This window comes from Ovis aries, chromosome X (assembly GCF_016772045.2).
Source record: "Ovis aries strain OAR_USU_Benz2616 breed Rambouillet chromosome X, ARS-UI_Ramb_v3.0, whole genome shotgun sequence".
Lineage (NCBI taxonomy): Eukaryota > Metazoa > Chordata > Mammalia > Artiodactyla > Bovidae > Ovis > Ovis aries.
In genome coordinates, this window is record NC_056080.1 from 7,805,669 (window position 1) to 7,828,547 (window position 22,879).

The 22,879-nt window shown below is 48.1% G+C and overlaps 1 pseudogene; it reads left to right on the forward strand.

Annotated features, from left to right (window-relative positions):
• Positions 1–1,166: 1,166 nt before the first annotated feature.
• On the forward strand, positions 1,167–21,428 carry LOC106990532 (PI-PLC X domain-containing protein 1-like; annotated as a pseudogene).
• Positions 21,429–22,879: the final 1,451 nt, after the last annotated feature.

Below are 22,879 nucleotides of genomic sequence, written 5' to 3' on the forward strand. Positions count from 1 at the left end.
AACCACATCCTAGCCACAGGAGGATTACTGCAGTCACCCCATGCCTCAGCTCTAAGGGGGCCTCAGAGCAGGTTTATGGCCTGTTACTGTCACCAAGAGTATGAGGAGAGACTTCCCAGGTGGTCCAGTGGCTACTACTCCAATGCATAGACCCATGTTCAATACCTGATTGGGGAACTAACTCCCACATGCGGCAACTAAGACACAGTGCAGCCATGTAAATAAATACATAAACAAATATTTTAAAGAAACAGTGTGATGAACACAGAATTAATTGATTAAACAGACCTTCCACTTTCATGACAGGAGAGGAGGTACATAAACAGCAGATGGTTTCTTAAGTGTTCTGTAGATATTCATGCCAATTTCCTTCATGGTTTTTTGTACATCTTCTAATAAATTTTGTCTCCAAACAAATCTGAAGCCCAGACTACGTACTCATTCCCCCCTTATTGCTGACAGCAGTGGGGTCCAGTGGTAGCTGAACCCCTGGGAAGGCATTATTCTGGAGCCAACTCAGTTAGGTCACTGGACAGTCATTTCCAGGGTCCTGGGAGAAGAATCTAGGGTTTGAGACAGACTCATCAGGGAAGAGAAAACTCTGGCTTCCTGGGAGATGTAGCCTCTCCTCCTTATAGACCTAGACTCTACTTTGGCCTCTCCTGGTTGCCCTGTCTTCCTCTGACTTCTGTAGCCTCAAAAGTGAAGGCCACGTGCATGTGTGTGTGTGCATGTGCATGTGCTTCACTCAGCCTGGACCATCTGGTCTCCCTCACTCTGTCTTTGCCACTTCATCAGGGTCATCACAGGATCTGGACTCAGGACTCGACCACAGGGGTCCAGTTCTCAGCCCTTCCCTCAGCATCTGTGTGACATGGGGCAAGATGCTCAAACTCTCTGTGTCTCTATTCTCGTCTGTGATACAGGGTGGGAGCACCAGCGTTTTGGTCTGTTGCATAAGCACAGGCAGAATCTGGCAGAGGCTGGCTGAAAATGCAAGCCCTGCCATTGCCGTTATTTGTTTTTTTCTTTAATCTTTTAAAAATTTTTAATTGAAGGATAATTGCTTTACAGAATTGTGTTTTCTGCATGTCCTTCAGCCCCCACATCTTCCAGGTCTTCAGAGCTAGACTAGGAAGGGGCTGTTTAGGCACTTAGCTGCCCTGATGAGTACATGTGAGGTCAGGGATGCTAAAGAAGCACGACCTCCCTTCCCACCATTGCCGTTCTTACTGAACTGGGCAGCCCCAGAGCCCCTCCACCCAGACAGGCAGTGCCGACAGTAGTCTGCTCTGCGGACAACAGAGCTTGGAGCCGCATGTGCAGGAAACTCCTGTCCAGACCCCATCCCACCCCCCACATAGAGGGTCCTCGAAGCCCACACAGTGGCTTCTCTAATGCACGGGTCTTGTACCTGTGCCCAGGTGCTTTGGTCAATGCTGTTGTGACCTTGAAATTCTTAACTATGGAATAGTTCATCCTTACATTTCCCTTTTATGAGTGAAGTCTGATGGACCATGGGGTGCACTGTGAGCAGAGCAGATGCACACAGCACAGCCCCCAGGGGTGACCAGGCTGCACATGGGGACAAGGTGGACACAAAGTCCACCTCCCCCCACCTCCCCCAGTGAGTGAAGGTGGTGAGTGCACCAGAAAGCCATGCTTGCTTAGACCCAGAACTGAGTTCCAACAGAGTGGAGGCAATGGCATTCTTAGGAGTTGACCACACCCTCCCCTCTGTGAATGACCTCTGCTCTGTCCTGATCCTTCCAGAATGGGTTCAGGAGTTTGAAGTCCACTCGGTCACCAGAAGACACCAAGGGGTGAGTGGACTATGGGGTGGGGGGTGGGTGGGAGGTGGTAACTCCAGGACTGGGGGCAATGGCCCTCAGTTCCCTCCCTGTGCCAGGCTTGTGAAGTGTCTCTACATGAACCGTGTCAGTAATAACCACCCACTGTTATTTTCTTGTTTTTTTCATGCTTTCTTAAAGGAACATGTTTGTCTGTGGCTTGGTTTCCCTACAGGAAGGGAAGCCACATAAACTCTCCATCTTCCATGGCTGTGGCTAGGGTCACAGGAGTGAGAGTTAGGGGTGATGCAGACAGAGGGGCTTCAAATGAAATATGGTGGGGACCCAGAAACTTGCAGGGGCTTCTCACCTGCACCTCCCACCAGAGCAAGGCCTGGAATCCCCTGGAAGCCTGAGCAGGTCAAGGCTTCTCCCTCCCCTCCCCTCCCCTCCCCTCCCCTCCCCTCCTCTCCCCTCAAAAAGCTGGATCCTGGGCCAGCCCACAACACCCTCAAACCCCCCATCACCCACAGCCCTGCAGAGGCCCTCCCTCACAGAAATCGGATGACCTGCATGGCAGCAGCAATGGTGTGTGACCCCAGAGCTGGGGGTCTCAGCTGACCTTGAGCAAGGGGGCTGGTGCTTTACACACCCTCCCAGCCCAGGGAGATGCCAGCAGCCACAAGCCACGATCTGAAGAGAGTTGAGGCAGGAGGCTGTTGATGTGAGCTGTCTGAGGTCCCATCCTATCCCCATGACAGTGGCCAGGCCTCACCTGACACCACGACTGCCTTGCACGGGCACACAAGACAGCAACAGTCACAGTGACAGGACAGCCAGCTGCCTCCACTGCACACTCCACTCTGACCACAGAAGCCCCATAGCTATACCTGACTCACCTGGGTGCTGCTCTGCTTGGCTGCCAGGGCTCGGGGACCCTGGATGAGTAGGTGAGGGAAGAGCACCAGAGGCCAAGCTTGTTTTCAGCCACCAGACCTGCCCTGGTCTCCAGACCCATGAGCCCAACCAGTATCTGAAGCCAAGATGCTTTTGGGAGAATGATACCACAAGACGCTGACCTCAGAGCTCAGACTCCTGAAAATTTACTAAACAGGTTTTTTTATAGTCTTTTTTTTTAAGTAGGAGGTTGGCAGGAAGAGGGAGGGGAATGACTTCCTTGGTGGTGCAGTGGTTAAAAATCTGCCTGCCAATGCAGGAGACATGGGTTCAATCCCTGATCTGGGAAGATCCCACATGCTGTGGAGCAACTAAGCCTGTGCACAACTATTGCAGCCCAAGTGCCTAGAGTCCATACTTCCCAACAAGAGAAACCAACACAGTGAGAAGTTCAAGCATAGAAACTAGAGAGTAGTCCCCACTCCCTACAATCAGAGAAAAGCCCACATAGCAACAAAGACCCAGCACAGCCAAAAATAAATAACTTTTTAAAAAAGTAGGATGCTGCAGCATTCCATGCTGGTCCAGAGGCTAAGACTCTGAGCTCCCAACACAGGGGGGCTAGGTTCAATCCCTGGTCAGGGCACTAGATCCCACATGCCTTAACTGAGTACCCTGTGTACCACAACTAAGACCCAGCACAGCCAATTAAATAAATATTTAAAAGTAGCAGGTGGGGCGGTCCTAAGATGGTGGAGGAATAGGAAGAGGAGACCACTTTCTTCCCCACAAATTCATCAAAAGATCATTTGAATGCTGAGCAACTTCCACAAAACAACTTCTGAACGCTGGTGGAGGACACCAGGCACCCAGAAAGGCAGCCCATTCTCTTCAAAAGGAGGTAGGACAAAATGTAACAGACAAAAAGAGAGACAGAAAAGTTAGGGAAGGAGACCCGTCCTGGGAAGGGAGTCATGAAGGAGAAGTTTCCAATCTCCAGGAAACCCTCTTACCAGGTCTGTGGGGAGTTTTGGAATTGCAGAGGGAAACATAAGTGGGAGGGGGAAAAAATTCCACAGAATATGTGCCTTAACCACAACTCTGAGCAGAGAAATGGCCCAGACACTCACATCTGCCACAGCAAGCAGGAGAGGCATGGGTTGCATGCTTAGGGTAAGGACTGGGCCTGAATGCCCTGAGGACAATCTGAGAGAGCTAAGGTAAGATAGCAATCCAAACTGTGGGACAGCCAGAGCTGGAAGGCGAGGGGCAATCTCGGCCCCAGAGATGGCATCCTCCACCAAACTGTGAGCAGTCTCCTAGTTGCTAACCACATCTTCCTGGGATCCTGGACGGTTGACATCTGCCAGGAGGGTCGCAGCCTGAGATCAGCCCCCCAGAGGAGACATACAGCACACCTGAGACAGCGCTCTTCTGGCCCACATGGGACACTGAGCAGCCAGGACCAGGGAGGTGATTAAGACACATGGCCCACCTGGGACATTGTGCTTGCTAAGCACCTGGTTGCCTGAGCGGTTAGGACCTGGAAAGGGCACAAAACGCAGGTCCAACTGAGTCTGTGCTTTTGTGGAGTACCTGAGAACCTGAACCTGAGCAGCTCAGACCAGGGAAGTGCATGAAATGCAGGGCCAGCTTTGGACAGTTCCCCTGCAGAGCAACCTGGAGCCTGAGGAGTGTAGACTGGGAAAGCACAGGCCATCATGAGCTGGGGCAAACCACATGTGGTCCATACACCATGAGCACTCCCCACACGTGCCAGTGATATTTGTTTGCAGTGTTCCTCCCTTTCCACAACACAACTGAACAAGTGAGCCAAAATAAATGACCACCTTCACTCCCTTGTGTCAGGGTGGAAATTAGACACTGAAGAGACTTGCAAACAGAGGAAGGTAAAATAAACAAAGAAGAGGGAGCCACTCTGGAAGTGACAGGTGCAGCAGATTAAAACCCTGTAGTTAGCATTGACTATGCATTGGAAGGGGCCTACAGACCTTGAGAAGAAGTACAAACTGGAACAGGGAACTATCCGAAACTGAACTGACCCCACCCTGCCAGCAGCAGCTCCAGAGAAATTCCTAGATATATTTTTACAGTTATCATTTTTTAAATTATTTTATTTTTGTTCTTTATTACTCTTTTAATTTTCATTTTTAAAACCTACTATTACTTTGTAAAAAAAACCTATTTTAAAGCAAACTTCATATATATATATTATAATTTTGTGATTTTTTTTCTTTAATATTGTATTTTTGAGAATCCAACCTCTACTCTAGATTTTTAATCTTTGCTTTTTGGTATTTGTTACCAATTTTGTACCTTTAAGAATCTAATCTTCAGTACTCATTTTTACTTAGGGGTATGAATACTGGCTTGATTGCTGTCTCCCCTTTTGACTCTCCTTTTTCTCCCCCAGGTCACCTCTATCTCCTCCCTCTCCCTTCTCTTCTCTACTTAACTCTGTGAAGTATGTTCTGGGCTGTGGAGAACACTTAGGGAACTGATTACTGGCTAGATTCTTCTCTCCCCTTTTGACTGACCCTCTTCTCCTCCTGGTCACCTCTGTCTCCCTCCTCCCTCTTCTCTTCTCCATATAACTATGTGAACCTCTCTGGGTGTCCCTCACTGTGGAGAATCTTTTCACCATTAAGCTAGATGATTTGTCATCAGTGCTGTATGGATGGAGAAGTCTTGAGGCTACTGTAAGAATAAGACTGAAAGCCAAGGGCAGGAGGCTTAAATCCAAAACTTGAGAAAACCAGAGAACTCCTGACTCTATACCTACACTGAAACAAAGCTCCACCCAAGAGCCAACAAGTTCCAGAGCAAGACACACCATGCTAATTCTCCAGCAATGCAGGAATATAGCCCTGAGCATTAAAATACAGGCTGCCCAAAGTCACACCGAACCCACAGACACCTCAAAACTCACTACACTACATTGCACTCCAGAGAGAAGAGATACACCACCCACCAGAACACTGACATAAGCTTCCCTAACCAGGAAATCTTGACAAGCCACTAGTTCAACCCCACCCACAGGGAGGAACGTCCACAATAAAGAGGAACCAAACACTTCCAGCATTCAGAAAGGCCACCCCAAACACAGCAATCTAAACAAAGTGAAAAGGCAGAGAAATATTCAGCAGGTAAAGAAACGTGGCAAACACCCACCAAACCAAACAAAAGAGGAGGAGATAGGGAGTATACCTGAAAAAGAATTCAGAATAATGATAGGAAAGGTGATCCAAAATCTTGAAAACAAAATGGAGTTAAAGATAAAGAGACTGGAGGCAAGGATTGAGAAGATGCAGAAATGTTTAACAAGGACCTAGAAGAAATAAAAAAGTGTCAATCAATAATGAATAATGCAATAACTGAGATCAAAAGCACTCTGGAGGGAACTGACAGTAGAGTAATTGAGGCAGAAAATAGGATAAGTGAGGCGCAAGATAGAATGGTGGAAATACATGAAGCAGACAGGAAAAAAGAACTAATGAAAAGAAATGAGGACAACCTCAGAGACCTTTGGGACAATGTTAAATGCCCCAACATTCGAATCATAGGAGTCCCAGAAGAAGAAGACAAAAAGAAAGGCCATGAGAAAATACTTGAGGAGATAATAGTTGAAAACTTCCTTAAAATGGGGAAGGAAATAACCACCCAATTCCAAGAAACTCAGAGGGTCCCAAACAGGATAAACCCAAGGCGAAACACCCCAAGGCACATATTAATCAAGTTAATGAAGATCAAACACAAAGAACAAATACTAAAAGCAGCAAGGGAAAGCAAAAAGTAACACACAAGGGGATTCCCATAAGGACAACAGCTGATCTTTCAATGGAAAATCTTCACGCCAGAAGGGAATGGCAGGACATACTTAAAGTGATGAAAGAGAAAAACCTACAACCCAGATTACTATAACCAGCAAGGATCTCATTCAAATATGAAGGAGAAATTAAAAGCTTTACAGACAAGCAAAAGATGAGAGAATTCAGCACTACAAAACCAGCTCCTGAACAAATGCTAAAGGATCTTCTCTCCACAGCAAACAGAAAAGGTTTATAAACTTGAACTCAAAACAACAAAGTAAATGGTAATGGGATCATACTTATCGATAATTACCTTAAATGTAAATGGGTTGAATGTCCCAACCAGAAGATAAAGACTGGCTGAATTGATACAAAAACAAGACCCCTATATATGCTGTCTACAAGAGACCCACCTTAAACCAAGAGACACATACAGACTGAAAGTGAATGGCTGGAAAAAGATACTTCATGCAAATGGAGAGTAAAAGAAAGCAGCAGTAGCAATACTCATATCAGATAATATAGTCTTTGAAATAAAAGCTATGTAAAGAGACAAAGACAGACACTACATAATGATCAAAGGATCAATCCAAGAAGAAGATACAACAATTATAAATATATATGCACCCAACATAGCAGCATTGCAATATGTACGGCAAATGTTAATAAATATGAAAGGGGAAATTAACAGTAACACAATAACAGTGGGAGATTTTAATACCAAACTCACGCATATGGATAGATCAAATAAACAGAAAACTAGCAAGAAAACACAAACTTTAAATGATCCAATGGACTGGTTAGACCTAATAGCCATCTATAGGACAGTTCATTTCAGTTCAGTCACTCAGTCGTGTCTGACTCTTTGCAACCCCATGAATCGCAGCACCCCAGGCCTCCCTGTTCATCACCAACTCCTGGAGGTCATTCAGACTCACGTCCATCAAGTCAGTCATGCCATCCAACCATCTCATCCTCTGTCGTCCCCTTCTCCTCCTGACCCCAACCCCTCCCAGCATCAGAGTCTTTTCCAATGAGTCAACTCTTCCCATGAGGCGGCCAAAGTACTGGAGTTTCAGCTTCAGCATCATTCCTTCCAAAGAAATCCCAGGGTTGATCTCCTTCAGAATGGACTGGTTGGACCTCCTTGCAGTCCAAGGGACTCTCAGGAGTCTTCTCCAACACCACAGTTCAAAAGTGTTAATTCTTTGGTGCTCACCTTTCTTCACAGACCAACCCTAACATCCATACATGACCACAGGAAAAACCATAGCCTTGACTAGACGGACTTTTGTTGGCAAAGTAATGTCTCTGCTTTTGAATATGCTATCTAGGTTGGTCATAACTTTTCTTCCAAGGAGTAAGCGTCTTTTAATTTCATGGCTGCAATCACCATCTACAGTGATTTTGGAGCCACAAAAAAATAAAGTCTGACACTGCTTCCACTGTTTCCCCATCTACTTCCCATGAAGTGATGGGGAATAGCTGTGAAAAGAAGAGAAGCGAAAAGCAAAGGAGAAAAGGAAAGATATAAGCATCTGAATGCAGAGTTCCAAAGAATAGCAAGAAGAGATAAGAAAGCCTTCCTCAGTGATCAATGCAAAAAAAAAAAAAAAAGAAAAATAGAGGAAAACAACAGAATGGGAAAGACTAGAGATCTCTTCAAGAAAATTAGAGATATCAAGGGAACATTTCATGCAAAGATGGGCTCAATAAAGGACAGAAATGGTATGGAACTAACAGAAGTAGGTGATATTAAGAAGAGGTGGCAAGAATACAAAGAAGAACTGTACAAAAAAGATCTTCACAACCAAGATAATCACGATGGTGTGATCACTCATCTACAGCCAGACATCCTGGAATGTGAAGTCAAGCGGTCCTTAGAAAACATCACTACGAACAAAGCTAGTGGAGGTGATGGAACTCCAGTAGAGCTATTTCAAATCCTGAAAGATGATGCTGTGAAAGTGCTGCACTCAATATGCCAGCAAATTTGGAAAACTCAGCAGTAGCCACAGGACTGGAAAAGGTCAGTTTTCATTCCAATCCCAAAGAAAGGCAATGCCAAAGAATGCTCAAACTACCGCACAATTGCACTCATCTCACATGCTAGGAAAGTAATGCTCAAAATTCTCCAAGCCAGGCTTCAACAATATGTGAACTGTGAACTTCCAGATGTTCAAGCTGGTTATAGGAAAGGCAGAGGAACCAGAGATCAAAATGCCGACATCCGCTGGATCATGGAAAAAGCAAGAGAGTTCCAGAAAAACATCTATTTCTGTTTTATTGACTATGCCAAAGCCTTTGACTGTGTGGATCACAATAAACTGGAAAATTCTGAAAGAGATGGGAATACCAGACCACCTGACCTGCCTCTTGAGAAACCTGTATGCAGGTCAGGAAGCAACAGTTAGAACTGGACATGGAAAAACAGACTGGTTCCAAATAGGAAAAGGAGTATGTCAAGGCTGCATATGGTCACCCTGCTTATTTAACTTCTTCTTCTTCTTTTTTTTTTTTTTTTTTTTGCTTATTTAACTTCTATGCAGAGTATATCATGAGAAACCCTGGGCTGGAGGAAGCACAGGCTGGAATCAGGATTTCTGGGAGAAATATCGATAACCTCAGATATGCAGATGACACCACACTTATGGCAGGAAGTGAAGAAGAACTAAAGAGCCTCTTGATGAAAGTGAAAGAGGAGAGTGAAGAAGTTGGCTTAAGGCTCAACATTCAGAAAACGAAGATCATGGCATCTGGTCCCATCACTTCATGGGAAATAGATGGGGAAAAAATGGAAACAGTGGCTGACTTTATTTTTCTGGGCTCCATAATCACTGCAGACAGTGACTGCAGCCATGAAATTAAAAGACGCTTACTCCTTGGAAGAAAAGTGATGACCAACCTAGACAACACATTAAAAAGCAGAGACATTAGTTTGTCAACAAAGGTCCATCTAGTCAAGGCTATGGTTTTTCCAGTGGTCATGTATAGACGTGAGAGTTGGACTGTGAAGAAATCTGAGCGCCAAAGAATTGATGCTTTTGAACTGTGGTGTTGGAGAAGACTCTTGAGAGTCCCTTGGACTGCAAGGAGATCCAACCAGTCCATCCTAAAGGAGATCAGTCCTGAGTGTTCATTGGAAGGACTGATGGTGAAGCTGAAACTCCAATACTTTGGCCAGCTGATGCGAAGAGCTGACTCATTTGGAAAGACCCTGATGCTGGGAAAGATTGAGGGCAGGAGGAAAAGGGGACGACAGAGGATGAGATGGTTGGATGGCATCACCGACTCGATGGACATGGGTTTGGGTGGATTCTGGGAGTTGGTGATGGACAGGGAGGCCTGGCATGCTGCGGTTCATGGGACCACAAAGAGTCGGACACAACTGAGCGACTGAAACGGAACTGAACTGATATACTAAAAGTTTGTACCTAGTGAATAATATATAAAATATTAAAATCTGACATAACTGACAACAAACTTTAAAAACTTAAGGCAAATAAATTTGGTGTTACAGGGGAAAATACTTAATAACACATTATTTTAGAGTACTGAAATATGGAGATGGTAATAAAAACAGAACCAGCTTTTACTTGGTTTTATTCTTGTAAAGAACTCTTTGTGGGCAATGCCCACAGTATTGCCTGCGCTGGGTGTGGGCCACTCCCCTTGCCCCGCTCCACGTGGGAGGCCACTGCTCCATTCTTAATTCCTTAGCTAATAAGGGCCTAATCAATATTACCTTTGTGACCTCCAAAAAATGCCATTATTTTCCTTCCTTTCTTCCCTCCTACCTCCTCCCCTCTCTTTCCTTTTCTTTCTTATTTTACCGATGTTAAAGTTTGCTTTCCATGTATAGTTGTAGAAAATACTGGCTTTATTCCCTATGTTGTAAAATACATCCTTGAGCTCATCTTACACCTAACACTTTTGCCTCCCATTCCCCGAACTCTGTATTGTCCCTCCCCAACCCCCTCCCTCCTGGTAACCAGTAGATTGTTCTCTATATCTGTAAGACTTTATTTTTGTTATATTCTCTACTTTTATGATTCTATAAGTGATATCAGAGAGCATTTTTCTTTCTTACTTTAATTAGTATTATACCTTTCATGTTGCCGCAAGTGGCATTATTTCTTTCTTTTTATGGCTGAGTAGCATTCCATAGGTCTTCCTTGGTGACTCAGTGGCAAAGAATCTGCCTGTCAAGGAGGACATGTGGGTTCAATCCCATGGCAAGAAGATCCCTTGGAAAAGGAAATGGAAACCCACTGCAATAATCTTTCCTTGAAAATTCCATGGACAGAAGAGCCAGGAGGGGTAGAGTCCATAGGGTTGCAAAGAATGGGACATGACTCAGTGACTGAACAACAACGAGTGTCCCATAGTACATATATACCAAATCTTTACCCATTCATCTATTTTCTGATGGACATTTAGGTTGCTTCCATGTCTTGATGAATGGTGTGCTTCAAGGAACATTGGGGTACATGTGTTTTCTAATTTAAAATGTGGGGTTTTTTCTAATATATTTCCAAGAATGACATTTCTAAGTCATGTGCTGTTACATTTTTAGTTGTATGAGAAAACTCCATACTAAAAAGCACCATTATTTCACTCCTAAGGACTACCATTTAGTAAGCAAGTTTAAGTTTTTGAGGCTGTTAGTTGCTGACATCATATCTTGAAGTCTAATAAACACTACTATGAGGTCAAAGTTGAATATTGTCACCGTGCTTATTTAACTTATGTGCAGAGTACCTCATGAGAGAAACGCTGGACTGGAAGAAACACAAGCTGGAATAAAGATTGCCAGGAGAAATATCAATAACAGATATGCAGATGACATTACCCTTATGGCAGAAAGTGAAGAAGGACTAAAGAGTCTCTTGATGAAAGTGAAAAAGGAGAGTGAAAAAGTTGGCTTAAAGCTCAGCATTCAGAAGGCAAAGATCATGGCATCCAGTCCCAGCATTTTATGGCAAATAGATGGAGAAACAGTGGAAATAATAGCAGAATTTATTTTTTGAGGCTCCAAAATCACTGCAAATGGTGACTGCGGCCATGAAATTAAAACACACTTACTTCTTGGAAGAAAAGTTATTACCAACCTATACAGCATACTGTACAAAAAAGATCTTCACAACCCAGATAATCACGATGGTGTGATCACTCACCTAGAGCCAGATATCCTGGAATGTGAAGTCAAGTGGGCCTTAGAAAGCATCACTATGAACAAAGCTAGTGGAGGTGATGGGATTCCAGTTGAGCTATTTCAAATCCTGAAAGATGATGCTGTGAAAGTGCTGCACTCAATATGCCAGCAAATTTGGAAACTCAGCAGTGGCCACAGGACTGGAAAAGGTCCGTTTTCATTCCAATTCCAAAGAAAGGCAATGCCAAAGAATGCTCAAGCTACCTCACAATTGCATTCACCTCACACGCTAGTAAAATAATGCTCAAAATTCTCCAAGCCAGGCTTCAGCAATACGTGAACCATGAACTTCCAGATGTCCAAGCTGGTTTTAGAAAAGGCAGAGGAACCAGAGATCAAATTGCCAACATCCGCTGGATCATCAAAAAAGCAACAGTTCCAGAAAAACATCTATGTCTGCTTTATTGACTATGCCATGGACAGTTGGACAAACAGGAAGTGCTGTTTTCTATGGAAGGCAGGTTTAGACTCTTTCTCACCCTCTCAACAGCTGTGGGATTCTGTGCCAGCCACCCCAACCCCCGGGAGGAAGGGTCCCCACACGGCTCTTCCCTTGAGGGTGTGGAGCAGACAGGGAACCATAGACCCAGTCTCTCAGCCTTTCCAGGTGCTTCCCAGTGGGGAAGGCTGTGGGGGGCCCACAAAGAGGAGGCTTCCGAGTCTTCAGGCCTCCTCCATCCACAGAGGGGCCCTTGGCTGCTCTCCTTCCTGGACCCCTTACAAAATAACCCATGATGCCTCTCCCCCAAGCCCGGGCACCACTCATCTGCTTCTGTTTTTTTGTTTTGTTTTGTTTTTTATTATTATTATTATTTTTAATTTTTATTTTTACTTTATTTTCCTTTACAGTACTATATTGGTTTTGCCATACATTGACATGAATCCACCACGGGTGTACATGAGTTCCCAAACATGAACCCCCTCCCACCTCCCACCCCATATCATCTCTCTGGATCATCCCCATGCACCAGCCCCAAGCATCCTGAATCCTGCATCAAACATAGACTGGCGATTCATTTCTTACATGATAGTATACACGTTTCAATGCCATTCTCCCAAATCATCCCACCCTCTCCCTCTCCCTCAGAGTCCAAAAGTCTGTTCTATACATCTGTGTCTCTTTTGCTGTCTCGCATACAGGGTCATCATTACCATCTTTCTAAATTCCATATATATGTGTTAGTATACTATATTGGTGTTTTTCTTTCTGTCTTACTTCACTCTGTATAATCGGCTCCAGTTTCATCCATCTCATTAGAACTGATTCAAATGTGTTCTTTTTAATGGCTGAGTAATATTCCATTGTGTATATGTACCACAGCTTTCTTATCCATACATCTGCTGATGGACATCTAGGTTGTTTCCATGTCCTGGCTATTATAAATAGTGCTGCGATGAACATTGGGGTACATGTGTCTCTTTCTGTTCTGGTTTCCTTGGTGTGTATGCCCAGCAGTGGGATTGCTGGATCATATGGCAGCTCTATTTGCAATTTTTTAAGGAATCTCCACACTGTTCTCCATAGTGGCTGTACTAGTTTGCATTCCCACCAACAGTGCAAGAGGGTTCCCTTTTCTCCACACCCTCTCCAGCATTTATTGCTTGCAGACTTTTGGACTGCAGCCATTCTGACTGGTGTGAAATAGTACCTCATTGTGGTCTTGATTTGCATTTCTCTGATAATGAGTGATGTTGAGCATCTTTTCATGTGTTTGTTAGCCATCTGTATGTCTTCTGTTTTTGTAAATTTGCCTGTTCTGGACATCCCTTATAAATGGGCAGGTAAAAGCTGTCCTTCTGTGTCTGCTTCTCTCACTGACCATCGTGTGTTCAAGGTCCATCCACGATGTAGCCTGTGTCAGAACTTCACTCCTTTTCATGGTGACTCATACACCACTGTGTGCATGGACCACATGCTGCTGACCCACCCATCCATCCATCCACCCCCACACCCACCCATCCACTCATCTATCTGTCCATCCACCCACTCACCTATCCATCCACTCATCCATCCATCTAACCACCCACCCATTCACCCACCCATCCATCCATAAATCCACCCATCCATCATCCATCCATCCATGCACCGACCAATCCATCATCCACCCATCCACTGATCGAGCCATCCACCCACTCACTATCCATTCATCCATCCATCCACTTATCTATCCACCCATCCATCCACTCTTCCGTAACATCATCAAATCAAATTATATTATGAACTTGTAAATCCTCCTTCCCATCCCTTGACCCTGAGAATAAATAAAAAAAGAAAAAGAGAGAAAGAAAGAAACCTAGTCCAAACCTATGTTCCGAGACAGAAGGAAAGGATTTCTGGATTGTCCCCAGGTAACTGCTAAAGTGTGAACCTCTCCACACTGTCTCTGAAACAGATTACACAGATTTAAAAGGGAAAAGAATAAGTGAAACCATACATAAATGACCACAACATTGGCGTCATAAAAAGCATGAAAATACTATGAATAACTTCAAAAGTACTTGTAACTAGAGAGGGTCTGTCTGTGCTCAGTTGTGTCTGACTCTTTGCAGCCCCATGGACTGTACCCACCAGGCTCCTCTGTCCATGGGATTCTCCAGGCAAGAATAATGGAGTAGGTTGTCATTCCCGTCCCAAAGGATCTTCCCAACCCAGGGATCATGCCTGCATCTTTTATCCCTCCTGCTTTGGCAAGCAGGCTCTTTGCCATAAGCACCACCTGGGAAACAACAGACCATAAAATCAAAAGCCATCTTAAGCCTCTCCTGTCCAAAAACGGGATTCCTTAAATAAACTGACTTTCACTTTCTCACATCTGCAGAGGCTCTCTTTTGAGACAAGATTCAGCTCCCAGGACTCAGTGGCTATGACTTTCAGGACTCCCCCTTACCCCACGGCGCTATAGCTGTGCATCCTTAGGGCGGCTTGGGGGCACAGACGACAGACTCAGGGAGTGAGGTTTGCCTGCAGGGAGCCACAGTACGATGACCTACTGCCTGCACAAGAAGTCACCCATCTCTCACAAGGAGTCGAGGCTGCTGAAGCTTCTGGACAAAGTGCTGCCATGTGTCACCCTGCCCGTGGTGCTCAAGTGGTCTGCAAAGCAGAATTGTTTAGTCACTCAGTCATGTCTGACTCATTCCAACCCCATGGACTGTAGTCCTCCAGGCTTCTCTGTCCATGGGATTCTGCAGGCAAGAATACTGGAGTCGGTTGCCATGCCCTCCTCCAGGAGATCTTCCCCACCCAGAGAGCCTCCCAGAAAGGTAGGAAAGGACACAGCTTTACTGTGGAACCAGCCTGAAGCCAGAATGGGGACCCATGGACTAACAACATCACTGTCTGAAGTCACAGAGGCTGGGGGAGCTGGGAGGGCAAGGGGAGACTGGGTCCTGCCCTTTGTGCAGCTGAGCTGACACCAGAGCTCCGTCCTGGTCCCAGATAAGCAACAGTTGAGTTCCCATGTCCTCTGAGGTGGGTTTACGTTTGCACCCCAGCACCCCCTCCAGGGAGACTTTCTTGGTGGCTCAGACGGTAAAGAATCAGCCTGCAATGCATGGGACCCGGGTTTGATCTCTGGATCGGGAAGATCCCATGGAGGTGAAAACGGCACCCCACTGTAGTATTCTGACATGGGAAATCCCATGGACAGAGGAGCCTGGCAGGCTAGAGTCCATGGGGTCACAGAGAGTCGAGATGACTGAAGCGACTGAGAACACCTGCAAGCACTCACACCCTTCCCCTGTAGGGCTTCTCCAGGGTGGATTGGGGACTTTGTGGGGTGGAGAGAAGCTGGGGTGGGAGGCAGTCATTGTGGATGATGCAGAGGAGTCAATGGTGGGGGCCCTGTCTGTGGGGAGGGGGAACCCAGTTGACAGTAGTCCTGTCACTGGCACACACATTAGCCAGGGGGTGGATGCAGGATGGGATAGAAAACCCACCTGGGCCCAGGTGCCCGCAGGAGCAGGGGCCCACCTGGAGAGGACAGATGGCCCCCACCTTCCTGTACCCACACTTGAGGGGCACTCATATTCCTGGTTTTTCTGCTCCCAGGCTGGTGCTCCCAAGAGGACAAGAGGCTGTCAAGCACAGCTCTTACCCTGTGTAATTGCTTCCTCCTGGGAGGTCCCAGGTTGCTGGAATCCTTCTCAGGGGATCTGATTGGCAGAGATCCAGAGCTGGAATGTGGACAAACTACATTCCTGCTTGCATCAAGTGCCTACAGCCTGGCCTTAAGAGCTCACACCCAGACGAGGGAGCGAGCAGGAGGGGGTCCACCAGAGCCCGGGAGTCCTGTAGGACTGGGGTTCCTCTGCTCTGATGGTCCCTTGGTGCTGGGTCCCTCTGTTCTGCATCCCTCCAGGGCAGGGTCCCCTCCATACTGGGGGACCTCAGTGCCATGGTCTCAAGTGGTATGGCTGCCAAAGAGACCTGAGTGTGTGCGGGGTCGGGGGCACAGATGGTAGTCTTTCAGGAGGTGTTTAAGACCAGCGGCTGCAGTAGCACTTCATTTAATCCTTGTAGAGGTGGATGGCAAGTGCCTGACAAGAGCTGACAATATTCATATGAGTCTTTGTTTTTTCTTTTAATTTGGATTGTGGGGCGGGAGGGGGTGCTCTGACTTCCTTTCCCACTTTTTATCCTTCTATCTTTTTCTTTTTCCATTATGACTCTGTGTAGAGAACACAGTACCATTTTCTGCTACTAGTTTATCTTAATAGTAGTTTTTGCTTTTTCTTTTATTTTGGATAAAGAGAATCTATTATTTTCTTCTCCATTTTTTATCCTTATTTTTTTTTCTTTTTCCATTATGACTCCTTGTAGAGGACACAGTACATTTTCTGCTACAAATTCATATTAGGGCTTCCCTGGTGGCTCAGTTGGTAAAGAATCTGCTTGCAATGAGGGTGATGTGGGTTTGATCCTGGGTTGGAAAGATCTGGAGAAGGGAAAGGCAACCCACTCCAGTAATCTTGCCTGGATAATTCCATGGACAGAGGGGTCTGGTGGGCTACAGTCCACCAGATCGAAATGAGTTGGAAACAACTGAGCAACTTTCATTTTTCAATTTATGTTAAAGTTATTTTTTGCTTTTCCCTGTCTTATTTGTGTAGTGGACAGATGTTTTGTCCTCTTGTTCTCTTCCCTTGATTCCTTCTTGCCTTTCCTAGTGCTGTTTGTGGGGGTGGGCACAGACCTCTGTGGATCTAGTGTGTCCTCATGTCCAAGGGTCCAGCTTGGGTGTCGTGGAGCCTGGGCTGTTTAACCCACAGGGAGCTTCCACCCAGGGACTTCCTGAGAGGAGGGTGAGGCTGGACTCTGCAGGAACACCCCCCTCAAGACCACAATCTGGACCCGGGCTCTGTGCTCCACATGACCAGTGACCCTGGAGACCCTGTTCCCAGAAGCAGGGCCTCAACCGTAGCAGCACCAACAAGGCTGATTTCACAGTGGCCGATGTGGCCCTCAGTTGGACATCCTCAGTGCATGCCCAGCCCGAGTGGGGAGCCGCCCTCTACGCCCAGCACAGATGACTGACATCTGTGTGCAGGTGCTGAGCATTAAGAAGCACCTGGATGCTGGCGTGAGGACCAGCAGATGGCGCACATGGAGGAGGGCACTGAGAGGAACCTGCACTCTGGCCACATGGTGTACATGACGGCCCTCATGGAGGTGGGGGTGGGGACAGGGGTACAGACTGGGGGTCCACAAGCCAGGGACACCCATATCTGGCCCAGGCAGGAGGGGGAGGGCCTCTGAGGGGATGGGCACACGTCCACTCAGATGGACATATGGTCACTCCAAGCAGGAGAGGCTGACCTCTAAGGGGACAACACAGGTCCACTCCAGTTAGAAGATGCTGACCTCTAAGGGGATGGACACACAGTCACTCCAGGCAGGAGAGGCTGACCTCTAAGGGGACAACACAGGTCAACTCCAGTAAGAAGACACTGATATCTAAGGGGACAGACACACAGTCTCTCCCGGCAGGAGAGGCTGACCTCTAAGGGGACAACACAGGTCCACTTCAGTTAGAAGATGCTGACTTCTAAAGGAATGGACACACATCCACTCAGACGGACATACGTCCAATCAGATGGACACACACACTCACTCCAGGCAGGAGAGGTTGACCTCTAAGGGGCCAACACAGGTCCACTCTAGTTAGAAGATGCTGACTTCTAAGGGTATGGACACACATCCACTCAGATGGACACACAGTCACTCCAGGCAGGAGAGGCTGACCTCTAAGGGGACAACACAGGTCCACTCCAGTAAGAAGACACTGACCTCTAAAGGGACAGACACACGGTCACTCCAGGCAGGAGAGGCTGACCTCTAAGGGGACAACACAGGTCCACTCTAGTTAGAAGATGCTGACCTCTAAGGGGATGGCCACACATCCACTCAGACAGACACACGTCCACTCAGATAGACACACAGTCACTCCAGGCAGAAGAGGCTGACCTCTAAGTGGACAACACAGGTTGACTCCAGTAAGAAGACACTGACCTCTAAGGGGACAACACAGGTCCAGTCCAGCTAGAAGATACTGACCTCTAAGGGGATGGACACACATCCACTCAGACAGACACAAATCCACTCAGATGGACACACAGTCACTCCAGGCAGGAGAGGCTGACCTCTAAGGGGACAACACAGGTCCACTCCAGTAAGAAGACACTGACCTCTAAAGGGATGGACACATATCCACTCAGACGGACACACGTCCACTCAGATTGACACATGGTCACTCCAGGCAGGAGAGGCTGACCTCTAAGGGGACAACACAGGTCCACTCCCGTTAGAAGATGTTGACCTCTAAGGGGACGGACACATGTCCACTCCAGGCATGAGAGGGCTGACCTCTGGCATCAGTCACTCAATTCCTGACCAATGTGCATTTCTGAACTCACACCTGCACCCTTGGCCTCTGGGGTGTCCCCCAGAATTTGGCTATACCAGATCCCTGACATGTCTTTTCCTGTGTCCAGTTTTGGTGTGTCCAGTCCATTCTCTCAGCTGCTGGCCAAGTGACTTAATGTCTCACTCTGGCCTCGGCCCCCAGTGCCCCCACCACAGAACCTAATGACCCTTGGGGTCTGGAGGTTCTGTCCTGGACCTCAGTGTGCATGTACCCTGCTGGCCTTGCACGCTCCCTGGAGTACAGACTTCACACAATATTATAAGCACTGCTCTCTGCTGCTGTGCACACACACACACACACACACACATCTGTGCACACACAGACCCTGAACACATGCACACCTGTGTGTGCACCTGTACCTACAGGAGCGTGTACACACACACATACACACACACACACACACACACACACACACACACACACACACACACCAGAGCAATGCCACAGCTCCCCACTGCCACTCAGGAGAAGCTGGGCCCCTTGGGAGCAGGCACCATGCTTTATGTCTTTGTGTGTCAAGACACCCCAACCAGTCTGTAGAGTGGCTGTGCTGGGAGAATTCCCCACCCACGACTCTCTGTCTCTCACTACAAGGCCCTTCTCCCCAACCCCACCCAGGACATGCTCACGGAGATCTCAGAGTGGCTGGAGAACCACCCCCAGGAGGAGGTTATCCTGGCGTGCAGGAACTTGGAGGGCGTGATGGAGGACCTGCACGAGTACCTGATGTGCTGCATCAAGAACATCTTTGGGGACATGCTGTGTGCCTGTGGGATGAGCAGGGGCCACAGGCTCCCCATGCTCTTGGCAGCGGGGGCGGTGGGAGCACTAGGCCTCACTGTAATCAGACTATCCACTCACTGCGTGAGGCTGATTCAGGCACCAGGTGACGCCGCTCATGGAACCCCAGTAATCCACCCACCACGGTCTCCATTCAAACACCCCAATGACCAGCCCATCACTGGTCACAGGCACCCCCAATACCCTGCCTGGTCTCTATTCAGACACCCCCAAAACCAATCAATCACACCTCATGATACCCCAGTAATCCACCTGCCATTTCCTATGAGAAACCCCAATAATCCACCCACGTCTGTTTCCACTCAGGCACCCCAATAATCGACCCATCACTGCTCAAGACACCCAAGTAATCTACCCACCACTGTCTCCACTCAGACAACAATCAGTGCTCAAGACACCCCAATAACCCACCCATCACTGTTTCCACTCAGACACCCCAGTAATCTACCCACTAGCATCGCTACTCTGACATGCCAATAACCCACCCATGACTGTCTCTTCTCACAGAGAACCCAATAACCAGCCCATCACTGCTCATAGACACCGTAATAATCCACACATCACTGTAGCTTCTCGGATACCCCCCAATAACTGACACATCGTGTCACAAGACACACCAATAACCCCTGTGCACATGTCTCATGGGCACCCAGATGATTCTCCCCCCAGGAGGTGCCAACTCTGCACCTGAGCCAGCAGGTCATCCTGTCATACAAGGACAAGGCATCCATGAGTCAGCATGCAGAACTGTGGCCTGGCATCCCCTACTGGTGGGGGAACCAGGTGAAGCCCCGAGACCTCATCCACTACCTGGAGCACATGAAGAGCTGCAGCCACCCAGGGGAGTGCTGCCTTCAAACCGGGACACCTGGTCACACGCATGTCCTAGTGCATGGGGCTGGCTTTGGGTTCAAGCGGAGAAATGGAACAGGACGTATTAGGGGACATTATTCTGTTCACCACATGGGGACCAGGGCGTGGACATCCTTGGGGACATTACTGTGTCCACCACAGGGGGTCAGGATGTAGACAGGACGTGGACATCCGTGTGGACATTATTGTGTCCACCACGGGGCCAGGACGTGGACATCTTTGGGGTCACTGTCCAGCCTGCCTGCCCTCTGTAACAGGAGAAATTCATGAGTCAACACCCCTGTGAGCCCCTGCTGTCTGAACTTCAGTCTCTGTTGGATATCTGAATCTCTGACCTCTGCGGAGGCCAGAGTCTGGGTGGGTGATGGCACAGCTTGGTGACTGAGTGGGCAGGTGACCCCATGGGTTAGGGGCCCCATGGGTGGGTGACTGCGTGGGTGGGTGACCCCATGGGTTACTGGTCACATGGGCGGGAGACCGTGTGGGTTGGAGACCGCGTGGGTGGGTGACCGTGTGGGTGGGTGACCGGTTTGAGTTGCTGACTGCAGGGTGGGTTACCATGTGAGTTGCTGACCCTGTGAGTGGGTGACCATGTGGGCGGGTGACGGTGTGAGTAGGTAATCATGTCAGGTGAGCACATGACCTCGCAGGTTAGTGACCCCATGGGTGGGTGCCCACGGGGGTTGGTGGCCAGTGAAGGGATCACTGCATCGGGTACTGACCCCGTGGGTGGGTGACCATGTGAGTCAGTGACCACACGGTTTGGTTGGCAACATAACTTCGTGGGTTATTGACTGCACACGTGGGCGGCTGACCCCACAGCAGGCACCATGAACAGCAGCCCCTCTCTTGTCCCAGGCAGGCTGTTGGTGGCCAGCATCAGCCTCACAGAGAATCGGGAGTTTTCTGTTTCCACCCGGCCTGGTCCCTGGAGAAGCTGCCCCAGTGAGGGCTCCCCTACCTTTGCCCATGCATGCGGGACCAGTGCCCGGGGTCGGCCACCAGCCGTACCAACACCGTTGCAGGCGACTTCATCTGGGCCGACGAGTTTGTTGGCGACGTCATCAGGTTGAACTGGAAGCTGCTTCGAGGCTGACAGATGGTGCGTGTGTTGAGCTGGGCATCGCAGAGGCTGCGTCTCAGTCACGTCCTGTGACGTTACCGGCCTGAACTGGAAGCGGCCTCAGGGCTGATGGACGGCGCTCTGAGGAGCTGGGCGTTGCGGAGGCCGCTCCTAGTTCGCATCCTGTGACGCCACTGGGCTGAACCGGAAGCTGCTTCAGGGCTGACGGACTGTGCATGGGTGGAGCTAGGTATCACGGAGGCTGCGTCTCACTCACGTCCTCTGACGTCACCGGCCTGAACCGGAAGCCGCCTCGGGGCTGCTGTGCGGCACGTTGAGGAGCTGGGCATTGCGGAGGCTATTCTCGGCCCTGTCTTGTGGGGCTCGTCATCCGTCCGCGCGTCCACTGAATGTGGGTGACTGCCGAGGTGGGGCCAGGTGGCAGGGTCCGTGGTCTCCTCAGTCCTCCGTGTGTCTCTCAGTGAATGCAGGGTGAGAGGTGATGATTAAAGGTGAGTGCATGATTTGTACAATCACATCCTCAGGGAGATACAGCTGGTTCTCGGGTCTGTGGCTTCCCCATGGGAGAGGCTGGGGCGCCCCCTCCCCCTGGGCACTGAGGCTAGCAGACGGTGACCCCCAGCTGGGGAGGGGAGGAGGCACTATGACATACTGTCCATAGGAGGGGACTGAGTGCATAGTGATCCCACTGAGAAATTTCTTTTATTACATAAGGGGCTTCCCTGGTGGCTCACTTAAGAAGGCCGTCTTACCTCTCCTTGCTAGTCTCTGGGACTCTGCATTCAGGTGGCTATATCTTTCTGTGTCTCCTTTGCCTTTCTTTTCTCTTCTCATCTATTTGTAAGACCTCCTCAGACAACCACTTTGCCTTTTTGCATTTCTTTTTCTTGTGGATGGTTTTGATCACCACTTCCTGTACAATGTTAGGAACCTCCATCCATAGGTCTTCTGGTACTCTGTGTGCCAGATGTAACCCTTGAATCTATTTGTCACTTCCAGTGTATACTCACAAGGGATTTGAATAAAGCGAAGAAACAGAGGAAAACAATAGAATGGGAAAGACTAGCGATCTCTTCAAGAAAATGAGAAATGCCAAGGGAACATTTCATGCAAAAGCTGGCACAATAAAGGACAGAAAAGTTATGGGCCTAACTAAAGCAGATGGTGATTGCAGCAATGAAATTAAAAGACGCTTACCCCTTGGAAGGAAAGTTATGACCAAAGTAGACAGCAGATTAAAAAGCAGAGACAGTACTTTGCCAACAATGGTGCATCTAGTCAAGGCTATGGCTTTTCCAGTAGTCATGTATGGATGTGAGAGTTGGACTATAAAGAAAGCTGAGAAAAAAAAAAGAAAGAAAGCTAAGTGCCAAAGAATTGATGCTTTTGAACTGCAGTGTTGGAGAAGACTTGAGAGTCCCTTGGACTGCAAGGACATCCAACCGGTCCATCCTAAAGGAGAT